Below are 16680 nucleotides of genomic sequence, written 5' to 3' on the forward strand. Positions count from 1 at the left end.
GCTCCCCTTCCCAAATCTCATCATGCCCTTCATAGGCGACACCCGAAGCAACACCCGCTCGCCGACCATGAATGCCACATCACGAAACTTATAGTCCGCATAACTCTTTTGCCTAGACTGAGCTGTACGAAGCCTATCCTGAATGATCCTGACCTTGTCCAAGGCATCCTGCACTAGATCCGTACCCAACAACCGAGCCTCTCTCGGCTCAAACCACCCAACCGGCGACCGACACCGCCTACCATATAAAGCCTCATAAGGAGCCATCTAGATGCTCGACTAGTAGCTGTTGTTGTAGGAAAACTTTTCTAAAGGCAAGAACTGATCCCATGAACCTGCAAAATCGATAACACAAGCTCGGAGCATATCCTCCAAAATCTGAATAGTACGCTCGGACTGCCCGTCCGTCTGAGGATGAAATGTTGTGCTCAGCTCAACCCGTGTGCCCAACTCTCGCTGAACTGCCCTCTAGAAATGCGAGGTAAACTGCGTACCTTGGTCAGAAATGATAGACACAAGCACACCATGAAGATGAACAATCTCCCAGATATAGATCTCAACTAACCTCTCGGAAGAATAAGAGACTGCCACAAGAATGAAATGCACTGACTTGGTCAGCCTATCAACAATAACCCACACTACGTCGAACTTCCTCCGAGTCTGTGGGAGTCCAACAACGAAATTCATAGTGATCCGCTCCCACTTTCACTCAGGAATCTCGATCTTTTGAAACAAACCACTAGGTCTCTGATGCTCGTACTTTACCTGCTGACAATTCAAACACTGAGCCACATATGCAAAATGTCCTTATTCATCCTCTTCCACTAATATGCTGCCTCAAATCCTGATACATCTTAGCAGCACCCGGATGAATAGAGTACTGGGAATTGTGGGCCTCCTCTAGAATCAACTCTCGAAGCCCATCCACATTAGGCACACAAACTCGACCCTGCAGCCTCAAAACTCCATCATATCCTAATGTAACCTACTTGGTACCTCCGTGCTGCACCGTGTCCCTAAGGACACATAAATGAGGATCATCATACTGCCGATCTCAGATATGATCCAATAAAGAAGAACGAGCAACTGTGCAAGCTAACACATGGCTGAGCTAAAAAACATCCAACCTCACGAACTGATTGGCCAAAGCCTGAACATCCAAAGAAAGCGGTCTCTCACTGACCAGAATATACGCAAGACTGCCCATACTGACTGACTTTCTATTCAAAGCATCGGCCACCACATTGGCCTTTCCCGGATGATATAAGATAGTGATATCATAGTCTTTCAATAGCTCCAACCACCTTTTCTACCTCAAATTTATCTCCTTCTGCTTGAACAAATACTGTAGACTCTTGTGATCCGTGAACACCTCACATGACACGCCATACAGATAATACCTCCAAATCTTCAACGCGTGAACAATGGCTACTAACTCCAAATCATGAACTGGATAGTTCTTCTCATGAATCTTCAACAGTCGCAAAGCATAAGCAATAACCTTGCCACCCTGCATCAACACCACACCAAGTCCAATACGAGATGCATCACAATAGATTGTATATGGCCCTGAACCTGTAGGCAATACCAACACCGGCGCCGTAGTCAAATCTGTCTTGAGCTTCTGAAAGCTCGCCTCACACTCGTCTGGCCACCTGAACTGGGCACCCTTCTGGGTTAACCTGGTCATCGGGGCTGCAATAGATGAAAACCCCTCCACAAACCGGCGGTAATAGCCTACCAAACCCAAGAAACTCCGGAACTCTATAGCTGATGCGGGTCTAGGCCAGTTCTTGACTGCTTTATCTTCTTCAGATCTACCTGAATACCCTCTACTAATACAATATGACCCAAGAATGCAACTGAACTTAACCAGAACTCACACTTCGACTACTTAGCATACAACTGACTATCTCTCAAGGTATGAAGAACCACTCTCAAATGCTGCTCATGCTCCTCTCGGCTGCGGGAATAGATCAAAATATCATCAATGAAGACTATCACGAACGAATCCATGTAAGGCTTGAACACTCAGTTCATCAAATCTATAAAAGCTGCTGGGGCATTTGTTAACCCAAATGACATCACCAAGAACTTATAATGCCGTACCGAGTGCGGAAAGCTGTCTTAGGGACATCGGATGCCCTAATCCTCAACTGATGTTAGCCAGATCTCAAGTCAATCTTCGAAAATGCCTTGGCACCCTGAAGCTAATAAAACAAATCATCAATCCTCGGCAATGGATATTTATTATTGATTGTAACCTTGTTCAATTGCTGGTAATCTATTCACATCCTCATCAATTCGTCCTTCTTCTTAACAAACAACACCGGCGCACCCCAAGGCGAGACACTAGGTCTAATAAAGCCTTTACCAAGTAAATCTTGCAACTGCTCTTTTAATTCTTTCAACTCAGTCGGGGCCATACGATACGACGGAATAGAAATGGGCTGAGTGTCTAGAGCCAAATCAATGTAGAAGTAAATATCCTTGTCGGGTGGCATATCCGGCAGGTCTGAAGGAAATACCTCAGGAAACTCACGAACGACAGGCACAGAATCCATAGAAGGAACCTCAGCACTAGAGTCACAAACATATGCCAAATAAGCCAAACACCCCTTCCTGACCATACGTCGAGCCTTCCTATATGAGATAGCCCTACAGGTAGAATGACCATGAGTCCCTCTCCACTCTAAATGAGGTAAACCCCGCAAGGCTAAGGTCACAGTCTTGGCATGTTAGTCCTAGATATCATGGTAAGGTGATAACCAGTCCATCCCCAATGTGACATCAAAATCAACCATATCTAGAAGTAACAAATCTACTCGAGTCTCAAGACCCCCAATCACAACTATACATGAATGATGGACACAATCTACCACAATAGAATCACCCACTGGTGTAGACACATATACAGGAGCACTCAAAGAATCAGTAGGCATGACCAGATATAGTGCAAAATAAGATGACACATAGGAGTATGTAGATCCCGGATCAAATAAAACTGAAGCATATCTACTACAAACCAGAACAATACCTGTGATAACTGCATCGGAAGCCTCAGCCTCAGGCCTGGCTGGAAGAGCATAACATCGGGGCTGGGCCCCACCATTCTGAACTATATTTGTGGGACGACCTCCTGCTAGCTGGCCTCCACCTCTAGCGTCCTGATCTTCACCTCTAATACCTCTACCTCGACCTTTAGCACCTCTACCTCCACCTCTAGCCGGCTGAGCAGGCGGTGGAACGATCGGTGCCTGAGTCATGGCACAGGAACCCTGATGTTGAGAGCTACTCGGTGCTCGAGGGAAAAATCTAGCAATATGCCTCATTTTGCCACATGTATAACAAGCCCTTGGCTGCTGACCCTGATGGCCTGAATAACCAATCTGAAAACTCTGAAGCGGTGGTGCACTGATAGGAGCTGGCGGTGCACTATAGGGAAACTGATCAAAATACTGAATATGAGAACCACGACTAATTGGAGCACCGTGAGATGCCTGAAGTGATGAATGAAACGTCCTAGGAGGATGGCCCCTACCAAAAGAATCCCTGCCTCTAGATGAGGCACCACTGAACCTGCCCAAATGACGAGGCCTCTTGTCAGACCCCTGACCATCCCCCTGCGATAGAACCATCTCAACTCTCCTGGCCACATTGGCTGCATCCTGAAAAGAAATCTCGCTCCTCGTATCCTTAGCCATCTGTAATCGAATAGGCTGAACGAGTCCCTCAATGAACCTCCTCACCCTCTCTCTGTCGGTAGGAAGTATAATAAGAGCATGACGGGCCAAAGCAATGAATCTGGTCTCGTACTGAGTAACTGTCATAGAACCCTGCTGGAGACGCTCAAATTGCCTCCGATAGTTCTCCCTTTGAGTGATAGGAAGAAACTTCTCCAGAAATATCTGAGAAAACTGATCCCAAGTCAAAGCTGGTGACCCAACTGTATGACCCCATTGGTCTCCACTATCCCCATATTCCTGAGAACCTCATGACAGCTGTCTAAATAATCTTGGGGATCCGCAAAAGATGCACCACTTAAAGTGGTAGTGAAGAGCTTGGTGAACCTATCCAATCTCCACAAGGCATCAGCAGACATAGCTGCTCCATCACCAGTCTGAGCTACCACACCCGGTTGAACTGCTCCAACTGGCTGAGTTGCCGGAGTCTGAAACTAGGGATCCATCTACTCCGGAGTGAGGGTACCAGGAGTCTGGGCTCCTCCCCCAGCCTGAGAGACGGCTGGTGCAACAGGAAGCAAGCCTGGCTGGGTGACACTCTCCATAAGGCCCACTAGATGGACTAGAGCATCCTGAAGTACTGGGGTAGTAATGAACCCCTCTGGGACCTGATCTGGGCCCACTGGAACTGCCTGGGCTAGAATCTCATCATCAAACTCAACCTGAGGCTCCGCCGCTGGTGCTGCTAGTCTAGGCTAAGCTCTGCCCTTGCCTCAGACTCTAGCACGGCCTCGACCTCGCACTTGCCCTCTGCCCCTCGTGGGAGCTGCTACTGGAGGCTTGGGCTGCTGATCAGTAGATGAGGAAGCACGTGTTCTCGCCATATGCGAAAGAATAGAGTAGAAATTCAATTAGCATTAAGAAACAAAATCGCACGACAAGAAAGAATAGATGTGAAGTTTTTCCTAACTCTGTATCCTCTGGGGGATAAATACAGACTTCTCTGTACCAATCCCTCAGACTCTACTAAGCTTGTCCATAAATTGTGAGACCTAAGTAACCTAGAGCTCTAATACCAACTTGTCACGACCCGGATTTTCCACCCTCGGGAGTCGCGATGGCGCCTACTAGTGAAAGCTAAGCAATCCAATTAGTCCAATTATTTAACCATTTTTATTCTTAATCCCTTAACAATTCCAAAAACAACATAACAAAAACAGCAAAAATAATAATAACAAAAATAGTGCGGAAGACAAAATTTTGATAATTTAGATTAATACAAACTACGGAAGTCTAAGTACAACTCTACCCAGAATTTGGTGTTACAATGTCACAGACCATCTATGAATACTACAAATAAAGTGTGAATAGAAATACACGAATCTGTCTGTGAATAAGTAAAAATAGAAGGAAATGATAGAAGGAGACCCCAAGGCCTGCGGACGCCTACAGGACTACCTCGGGTCGCCTGAATGGACTGAAGACATCCACCTCACCACGGTCCAAAAGCTGCAACACCGGGATCTGCATATAGTGCAGAGTGTAGTACCAGCACAACCGATCCCATATGCTAGTAAATGTCTAGCCTAACCTCGGTGAAGTAGTGACGAGGCTAGGACAAGACTACCAAATAAACCTGTGCAGTTAAATCATATACAACGGAAAATAAAGGCATAGATGTACAATTACAGATAGGAGGGGGAAACAAGCTGCATGGAACATCAAGTAATAACATAAGAACAATAGATAAATATAAGGAACACCAAAGTTCAATTATCAACAAAAATCAGAAATAAAAGACAAGTGCACGACATCACCCTTCGTGCTTTTACTCTCGTCCTTACCATAAAATCAATAAAATCAGCACGACATCACCTCGTGCTTTTACCTCATATAATCATGGCACAGAATAATCCTTCGTGCATTATCACTCATATCATGGCACGGAATTGTATATCATGCGGTACGGCATCACCCTTCGTGCTTTAACCTCACAATATCGGCACTACATCACCCTTCATGCATTAACACTCTCAAAAATCATACATGGTATCACCCTTCGTGATTTACACTCTTCCTCACACAAGATATAATCACAAAGCAATTTGGGCAAGGAAATCAATAATATTTCAATGAAATCCCGGCAAAGGAACAATATCATAACAACAATATTCCAGCAAGGGAAAACAATATCATGAATAACAACATCCCGACAAGGGAAACAATACCAAAAAACAATAAGATCCCAGCAAGGGAGACAATATCATAAACCTCTCCTCTTTCCACATTTACCTCACAACTCAATTCACAACTTGAGCCAACGCTCTACAATGTTCAATTACAAATAATACTTCCACAAATCATTTTACAACTTGAGCCAACGCTCTTCAATGTTTAATTACCAATAATACTTCCACAAATCATTTTACAACTTGAGCCAATGCTCCACAATGATCAATTACCAACAATACTTCCACAAGACTTATTCAACAATATAACTCATCATATAAAACATGAACAATATGAAACGGAGTCACATTAGTCATAGTATAAGACTCACGGGCATGCTTGACACTAACGTATAGATACTCGTCACCATGTCTATACGTCGTACCCACCAATTAACACATAGAAAATAAGACACGACTCCTAATCCCTCAAGTTAAGGTTAGACCAAACACTTACCTCGATGTCACGAACACAATTCAAGCCTCAACTAGCGCTTTATCTCTTGATTCCACCACCAACTCGCTTGTATCTAGCCATAATTTACTTAACGATATCAATGAATGCTAAATGAATCAATTCTAATACATGAAAATAGGTTTTATAAGGTTTTCCCCAAAAAGTAAAAAATCGACCCCGGGCCCACATGGTCAAAACCTGAGGTTCGAACCAAAACCCAATTACCCATTCACCCACGAACCCAAATATATAAATTATTTTGAAATCGGACCTGAAATCGAGGTTCAAATCCCCAAAATTTGAAAAACCTATGTTCTACCAAAAACACCCAATTTCCCCCATGAAAACCTTTGATTTTGAGTTGAAATCATGTGAAAAGATATTAAAGATTAAAGAAAACAAGTTAGAAATGACTTACAATCAATTTGGAAGAGTAGTTATCTTTGAAAAATTGCCCAAAGGTGTTTTTGGTTTGAGATGGTTTGAAAAATGAGAAATTTTCGGCTAAGTTATGATTTAGCAGGTTGCAGATGTCGCAATTGCGACCAGGTTTCGCAATTGCGAACCCCTTTAGGACCTGCTATCATCGCATTTGCGATCAAATATTTGCAATTGCGAACTCGCATTTGCGACAGCTGGGGATTTCTGGGATATTCGCATTTTCAAAGAAATGCTCGAAATTGCGAGCAAGGCTGGCCAGAGCATACTTCACAATTGCGAAGAGCCCTCGCAATTTCCAAGCCTGATAGGCTCGCAATTGCGACACCTGACCTCGCAATTGCGAGATCAGATCTTGCAACACATACCAGCTGAAAATCTGAAACTTCCTAAGTTCAATTCCACTCCGTGGCCTATCCAAAACTCACCCGATCCCTTGGGGCTCCAAACCAAACATGCACACTAACCTAAAAATATCATACGGAAGCAATCAAATCATCAAAATAACATCAACAACTATGAATTAAACCCTAATCATTCAAGAACGTCAAATTTTCCAAGTTCTCAACTTTAGGTCCGTTTTATACCAAACCAACTCAGATCTTTACCAAATTTTACAGATTTATCTTAATTATTATTTTAAACTTTTACCGGGCTCCGGAACCAAGATATGATCCCGATACCATCAAGAAAATGCATCAATTCGCTTCTAAAACCTTTATATTTTCCAGAAAATAATTTTCTTCAAAAATTTATTTCTCGGGCTTGGGACCTCGAAATTTGATTCTGGGCATACGGCTAAGTCCCAAATTTTACTATGGACCCTACGAGACCGTCGGATTACGGGTCCAGGTCCGTTTACCAAGAATGTTGACCAAAATCAATTTTATTCAATTTTAAAAGCCAAATTCCTTATTTCCCTTAGTTTTCACATAAAAACTTTCCGAAAACTTGCCCGGATTACGCACGCATATCGAAGTAAGATAAAAAGAGGTTTAAAGGCCTCGAAACATAGTATTCACTTGCAAAATAAATGATGACCTTTTGGATCATCACACTTAAGTTAATGAACATTGAAGAATCCGAAATAGAAAAATAAAATATGGAAATCCTGAGTTGGCTTGAAACACGTTCAAACGAAAAAGAAGGTACTCTATTATTGTAGGAACAGTCTAAGGAGAGTTTAGCACATCAAAAATAATGGTTTGCATTGAGCAATCAATTAATACTAGGCTACAGAACTCGAGGGTTAAACTCGAGATTTTAATAATGTTTTTCAAGTACTTACAGTAGTGTAAGATCAACTCCTTGATGAAAGGTAGTTTTGGTAAAAGATCGAGAAAAACTGTACCATCAATGGTTGCACTCCTAAATTCTAACCTTCTCAGATTCTGGCAAGTACTAATATTCAATGAACACGAATTTATTCCACCACCATATGAATAAAATCCCGCGTTATCTCCGTTCAGATATTCCAAAGTTAACAATTTTGTTACATAGGAAATATGAACTTCCTCAACTCGGTGACATAATATATTGAGAGACATAAAGTTAGCTAGATGTGACACACGAATGCGACTGAACCCAGAACAATATTGAAATGATATCATCGTGATCTGAGGGCAACATGAAGTTAGGGTTTGAAGTGCTGATTCAGAAACAATAACATAGCGCAAGGTTAGATGTTTTAGGTAACCACACTTGATTTTATTTTGAAGAAATGCTTTATGTTTCAGTATATTGCAGTGATTTAGCTCCAAATGTTGTAATGATTCCATGGCAAATACGTCATCAGACAAATTATATCTGTGTGAATAAATTCTTCTGTCACTGTTCAACAAAAGTGCAAAATGTGAAACCTTTTTCTTTACTATGATATCAACCCATTTATCCAGATCCAAACCATACTAATGTCAGTTTGATCAAATAAAGTGATGCAAAGCTTAAAAGTTGAAATAGGTAGATTTTCACGGAGATATCTTGCCAAAGTAATGTCTACGAACCTCAAGAAATAACCATGAAACTCTATAATAATCCTCAAGAAATCACCAGGAAAGCATTTTACATACCTAATTGGTAAGTCATTCTCATCAAAATTCAGAAGGGGGTTCGTAGAACATGCTTTAAGCCATGACTTTGATAACACGGTGGTTCGAATCACAGTTTTAGTGGAGAGACAAAAGAGTATTTGTTGAAGAATTTCTGTTGGTAAGTCTAAAGTTCTATCCATGGTACTAGAGTTTTTTTTCTTCTGTGTCAAGGTTGTAGTTTTTAGTATTCATAGAAGAGAATACCTAAACCAATGGGATTCTGGTCCATAATTTATTTTAACATAAAGGGTAAACAACAAACTTATCTGCTAGATGAGATTTCTTTTGTTTGCAATGATGGTGGAGTCTTTGGGCTTTGGAGGAATTGTGTTTACACCACAATTTGATGGAATAGATTAGTATGCCTCTTGGATTAAAGCTTATAATTAGCACAAAATTAGAAGAAAATAGAAGATTAAAATTAGTAATAGGTATTGTATATTTAGATTCTAGATTTTAATTTTCTTTTCTTTCTTCTTATTGATATCCCAAATCCATAGCATAAAACTAGAAAAAATTCATAAATACTCCCTGTTCCACTCTCTTTGTGAGAGTGAGAAGAAAAAACGTGAAAAAAAATATTTTTATAATTTTTTGTTACAATTAAAAAAATCACTTTTCTTTTCCGGTGAAGACTATGAACAGCGATGACCTTCTCCGCTAAACGTTTTTTCCTTTCTTCTATTTTTTCTCTAATCCTCTTCCTATCACTCTCATCACCACCTCGATACGGTAACCACCACCTTCATCTCCCCCCACCTCTTTTTATTCTTCACCAATTTAATTTTCACCTCGGCACCAACACCTTGGCACCATCATCATTACCCAAACCGAGATCTTATCTCTCCAGCTTCCCACCTGAACATAAAAGTCATCGAAAAAATAAAATCAAAATCGGAATCCACAATCAGTAATAATAGACTCCCCTGCCGGTAAAAGTGGAGTTTCTAAAATTCCACTATGAAACAAGCAACAGACCCACATATACAGATTCTAATCAAACAAGGACTGGATCAAAGAATGGATCTTTATGAGCGGTTAAAAAATTTGAATGTGAAGAAAGAATGAAAAGAAAAAAAATGTGATAGGATAAGAAAGAAAAAAAAGGAAAAGAAAAAGAAAAAGGTTCAAAAATTACGAAATAGACATGTGGCAGTGCATGTATTTCACTGCTTGCCAAGAATTTATTGATCTAGTTTTAGAGTGATATTTATTCCATTTTAAAAAAGTTCAGAGGGGTGATAAAGCCCCTGCAAAGATAAGGCGTGTAATTGAAACTTCAATCGTAGTTCAAGAGAGTACTTATGCATTTTTCACATAAACTATTAGTGGGTTCAATGGCTAATCCTTGAAAAGTCTAAGAGGATTTACTTCTTTGATTCAAACTTTAAGTTTCGCGACCGATATGATTTGTTAGCTTCAGAAACATGGATTGGATCACTGCTTACAAAGTTGTTCCTAGAGTTAGTAAATGGGCATGTTGGTCTTCATATGGATCAAATTTATAAAAGTGGTTGTCGCCTAACTCGTCCAAAGTTTGCTTAACTTATAGTGGGTTGGGTAAGATGGAACAAACAAGGGGGTATAATCCATCCTGCCCAACAAGAACCAATCTTTCCTCCTTTATTTTTTTTTAATAAAACAGAAAAAACTAATTTCTTAAATTTTTAACTTTAGTTCTTCCAGATTTTCATAATTCTCAATCTCTAAATTTGATTTTATATGTTTGGTTTGAGTTGCATTTTGTCCGTCAGGTTACATTATTTCCTCTATATTTTGACCCAATAATTTGATGGATCACCTCGAGTTCAAGATTAGGTCAATAAGCACATTATTCAATCCATCTCTCAAGAAAATAGTAGCATTAACTGCGAATCAAGGCCATCATTTGATACGACCCAAGATAGCCAACATGCTCCTTAGATGTCAATTGATGACTACTTTCGTAATTGGAGGCTATGTGTGTAATCTATCATCAATTGAAGACTACTTGTAATTGGAGACTATACTTGTAATATGTAACTACACTTAGTTCGTTAGAATTAGCTTAGGGGTATTTGGGTCATCTGTAGTCAAGTACCCAATCTAGTATAAATAACCCTTGAGGCTTTTATTTTAGAGAGACTAATTCTGATGAAAGATGAATATTCTTTTGAGAGGTGTAATGGTGGTTTGCCATTGTTGATGACAACTTATTCAAGGTGTGGTCTTTAAGTGGAATAATACTTCCACTTGAAGGTATTCCTATAGTTTAGGATCACTTTGTTATGTAATTGTTGGGTGATTAATCTTTATCAATTGTTTTGCAACTACTATTTTGTTGGGTCTACTCTCAAATTGTATCCTTTATCTTTAATTTATTGTCTTTCGCATTTTAGATTCGTATCATTTGGTATCAGAGCTTGGATTGGTGTTTGTTTCTACATAAAATAGCTAAGTATTTGATTTTATTTGAAAATCACAAAAAAAATGAAAATTCAAAAAAGAAATAAAAATTCTTCATGTTCTTGAGTTAAATCTTTGATTTCTTAGATCTTGATGCATATTGATGTTTGAAATTGATTGGGGTTTGTTCTCAATGTGAAAATACATCGAATGAAATTGGTTTGAAGTCATTTGAGTGGTTACAAGTGAAATTGAAAAGTTTCTTGTTCTTCAATTTCATCATTTTCATAAGTGGGTTCATAAAGAAAAATACAATTTGATCCATTTGAATTTATGTAATTCATGAATTTGATGTTAAAAACCATTGGGGTTTGATCCTAAGGTGATTCCCAAGCGAGATCCTAAGTTTGGAATGGTTTGAAGCTGTTTAGAGGTGATTTGGATTGAATTTGCAGCAAGAAAAACAAAGAAGAAAGTTGCAGAAATTTTAGATTCGTGGACCATTCTGGACGAACTTGTTCGTGGAGTCGGGCAGAAGCTGAACAAAGTTGTTGAAAGTGCAAAATCCTGGACCCATTTATGGAGACGCTTCTATTCGTGGAGTCGGGCATAACCTGAAAATTATTGAAGCTGATTATCACTAAGAAAATATGGAGTCGAAGTCAAATCGTCTCCACGAACTTCCCCTACTCAGCACCAGTCGTGGCCATGAAAGCAGATTGTGGAGCCAAATTTTTCACTTGCATAGTTTGAGTTTTTTTGTGTTCTTCTTATTTCTAGTTGTTTTCTTTGATTATTCTTATCTAGTTAACATTAGAAATTAGTCCAACTTTGTTAATCTAGTTATTGTATTCATATTTTTTTATTTTATGCCAACTATTTCGTGATTTTCTCTTTGATTACATCATTAGTTTTTGACTCTTATACGTTTGCTTTTATTATGCCTTTCTTTCATATCAGAGTAAACTCCACTCCGACCTCGAAGTGGAAGCGCTACTTGTTGGATACTCTTGTGGAGTTCGAAAGCAACTTTGGCAAACACCATAGAGCGGTAAAAGGATCGAGTGGTGAGAACATTTAAATGAAGGTCTTGAATGCTGTGAATACCTAATTTTTGCACTATTTGAACACCTCCTAAAGTTATTAATGTTTTGTTATGTTAATTATTTTTCTCAATTTTTGTGTCTTTAATAGCAAATTTTTTATCATAAAAATACTTAAAACAATAGTTCTTTCTTTATTTATGCATTTTAGGAATTACCTAACTGTTCAGCTGGTGAATTAATCTAGTTAATTGATCATTAAATAAGTTAATTAATTAATTAATTAATTTGTGTAAATTTATTTTAATAAGTAGGATTAAGGGAATTAAGCCAAAATTAAAGATGATATTAAGTGGCCAACAGTGCAATGGCCAATCCATAAAGGGGCTGCCAGGTATAGATCACGATACCACGTAGTTTCGCACCTAAACTACGTCGTTTTGATAAGTAAATTTGGGATCAAATCTCATCCTCCATTATTCTTGATCCAATGGCTTAGATCCATTTCCCCTTCCAAATTTAAAGCTCCAAAAATCTGAAAATCCTCCCATTTCACTCTATAACCAAACCCTAGCTCCCTCCTCACTCTCTCTCTCGTCTGCCGTCTCTGCCATTGTCCGCCACTGCGGCGGTTGATGCAAACACCTATCACGACCCCGATTTGCCCTCTGTGAACCATCATGATGGCACCTAGTCTCTACGACTAGGTAAGCCTAACAATGCCAAAAATAAACAAAAGATTGCGGAAGAAGTACTTAAAAACCGAAATAGTAAAATAAAGCGGTGTTTAAGATGCCGTTTGACATACACAATAAAAACTTTCGAAACTAATAACATTTCCAAAAACCCGAAATCTCATTATCAGAAGCCTTTTAAATGTCTACAACCATCTAACTCCAGCATATCTAACAAAAAAAATGAAAGTACAGAAGGGCTAATACAAAAGGAAGAGTAGAAAGGGACTCTTCGGTCTGCAGATGCGGCAGATACACCTCAGAGTCTCTAGAATCGCCTCGTCTCAAGCGTGATAAGTCCCAGTGGAAGTACCTGGATCTGCACATAAAAAACATGCACAAAAAGGGCATGCGTACACCACAACGGTACTCAGTAAGTGCCAAGCCTAACCTCGGTCGGGTAATGACGAAAAAGGTCAGGGCCCTACTGAGGTTGAATAAAATATAAGGTTCAATAGTGTAGAACAAAACAGTATAAGTAAGTACAATAGTAAAAGTAACATAGGATATAAAGGACAACAACAGCTACTACAGAGGCACAGTAAACGTAGAAGGAAATACAGCTCAGCATAAAGATAACAACCGGGGATCTCCCAGGATACCGTCCTGTAGTCCCAAATATAAATATCCAGTGGATCTCTTGTGATACCGTCTCGTAGTCCAACTCATAATGCGAGGGGATCTCGCGGAATACCGATCTGTAGTCCCAAATGTAAATACTCAGTACAGGGGGAATCTACCGGGTGCAGTCCCGTAGTTCCTATGTAAATGTGCAGCGGGATCTCCCGGAATACCATTCCGTAGTCCCAAAGTAAACATACAGGGGGGATCTCCCGGGATACCGTCCTGTAGTCCCAAAGTAAACACACAACAACAACAAGAAGAGTACACTATTCAATTCAAGTTCCATACCATGGTAAAACAGGTATTTCAAACCTAGCATGCTGCACGTAATCCAAATAAGACAGTTTGATCAAGTAAGTCAATTAGACATGCTTTCCTAAGCTAACAACATGCTTAAATTGCAAGTAGCATAAACATGAAAGGAAACATACTAGTAATTACTTAATGAAAATTAGATTTTCAACAATTATCACAAATACACACTCGTCACCTCACGTACAAGGCATTTCAATTATCAATAATACCAAATCCTAAAGGGAAGGTCCCCCACACAAGGTTAGGCAAGTCACTTACCTTGAACCGGCTCAAAATCAACCCGAAACCACGTTCTTGCTACGAGTACTCGACTCCAAATAGCTCAAATCTATTCAATTCAATTGCATAATGTAAATAATACTTCTAAGTAATTGATTCTACAAACAAATTCTAAGATAATAAGCAAAATTATGTAAAAATGACCAAAATGCCCCTCAGGCCCATGTCTCGAAATCGGGTAAAATTTATATTTTCAGAAACCTCGTACTCTCACGAGTCTATACATACCAATAACACTGAAATCAGAGTTCAATTGACCCTCAAATACCCATTTTAAGGTCTCTTAATCTTAAGCCCTAATTACCCATTTTGCACTGATTTTCCCCTAATTTTCACCACTAATTAGACTTTTAATCATATATAAACGAGTTATGAAGTAAAAAATATTACCTCCAAGTGATTCTCCTTTGGTTTCCTCAAAAATCTCCCTCAAAATCTTCAATCCCGTTAAAAAATGGTGGAAAATGAAGAAGGGTCGCTGATTGGGCTTTTAAAACACTGCCCAGCTTTTTAATAAATCCTTTAGTGCGTTCGCGATCCATCACATGCGTTCGCATAGCACTGACTCTCCTCTCTCTACGCGATCGCGTACACTCAACCGCGTTCGCATAGAGTAACCACTCAACCCCCTGCCACACGCGCCCACACTGTGCGTTTGCATACAACCTCACGCGACCGCACTGCTTTGACTCCTCTCACTTCGCGATCACGAACCAATCTTGGTGATTGCATAGCACAAATTCTGCCGCCTCACCAACAAACCTATGTGATCGCAGCCCCACTATTGTGATCGCATATAAGGAAACCAGATACCAGCAGTTCAGCAATTCCAACAAGTTCCAAATTGACCCGTTGAGCATCCGAAACACACCCGAGGCCCCCGCGACCTCAACCAAACATGTCAACCAATCCTAAAACATCATTCACACTTGTTCCAATCTTCAAAACGCTCAAACCAATATCAAAATACCAATTTTACATCAGATTCAAGCCTAAGAATTCCATAAACTCTCAAATTACACTTTCAATCAAAAAGTCTATCAAACCTTATCCGAATGACCTGAAATTTTGCACACACGTCACATTCAACACTACAGAGCTACTCCAACTTCCGGAATTCAGTTTTGACCCTCGTATCAAAATCTCACTATCGAACCGGAACTTCAAAAATTCAACTTTCGGCATTTCAAGCCTAAATTAGCTACGGGCCTCCAAAACACAATCCAAACACGCTTCTAAACCCGAAATCACCCAATAGAGCTAACAGAACCATCGAAATTCCATTCCGAGGCTGTCTTTACACTGCTCCAACTGCGGTCCAATTTTTAAAACTTAAACTCTCATTTAGGGACTAAGTGTCCCAAAACTCTCCGAAACTCAAAACCAAACATCCCGGCAAATCAAAATAGCAAAAATAAACACGAGGAAAACAGTTAATAGGGGATCGAGGCATTATTTTTTAAAACGACCGGCCGGGTCGTTACATCCTCCCACACTTAAACATTCATTCGTCCTCGAACGAGCATAGAGACATACCTGAAGTAGTAAAAAGATGAGGGTAACGGCTGCACATATCCTGCTCGGTCTCCTAGGTCGCCTCCTCGACCGGCTGACCCCACCACTGAACCATCAATGATGCAATGTTCTTTGACTTCAGCTTTCGAACCTGCCTTTCCAATATTGCCACCGGCTCCTCAACATAAGATAGATCCTTGTCCAACTGAACTGAACTGAAATTCAACACGTGCGACGGATCACCGTGGTACCTCCGGAGCATCAAAACATGAAATACCGGATGAACTCCTGCCAAGCTGGGAGGTAAGGCAAGCTAATAAGCAACCTCCCCAACACGCCTCAATATCTCAAAAGGGCCAATAAACCTCGTACTCAACTTCCCTTTCTTCCTAAATCTCATAACGCCCCTTCATAGGCAAAACCCGAAGCAGAACCCGCTCTCTAACCATATAGGAAACATCACAAACCTTCCGGTCGTTGTAACGCTTCTGTCTGGACTGGGCTATACGGAGTCTATCATGAATCACCTTAACCTTCTCCAAATCATCCTAAACCAAGTCCGTGCCCAATAGTTTGGCCTCACCCGGATCAAACCAACCCACCGGGGATCTATACCGCCTATTATATAAAGCCTCACACGGTGCCATCTGAATGCTGGACTGATAGCTGTTGTTGTAGGCAAACTCCGCCAATGGCAAGAACTGATCCCAAGACCCTTTAAACTCAATCACACATACACATAACATATCCTCAAGAATTTAAATGGTGCGCTAGGACTGTCCGTCTGTCTGAGGGTGAAATGCTGTACTCAACTCCACCTGAGTACCCAACTCATGTTGAAGGCCTTCCAGAACCATGATGTAAACTGAGTACCTTTTTCTGAAATGAT

The sequence above is a fragment of the Nicotiana sylvestris genome, chromosome 5 (assembly GCF_000393655.2).
Source record: "Nicotiana sylvestris chromosome 5, ASM39365v2, whole genome shotgun sequence".
Classification (NCBI taxonomy): domain Eukaryota; kingdom Viridiplantae; phylum Streptophyta; class Magnoliopsida; order Solanales; family Solanaceae; genus Nicotiana; species Nicotiana sylvestris.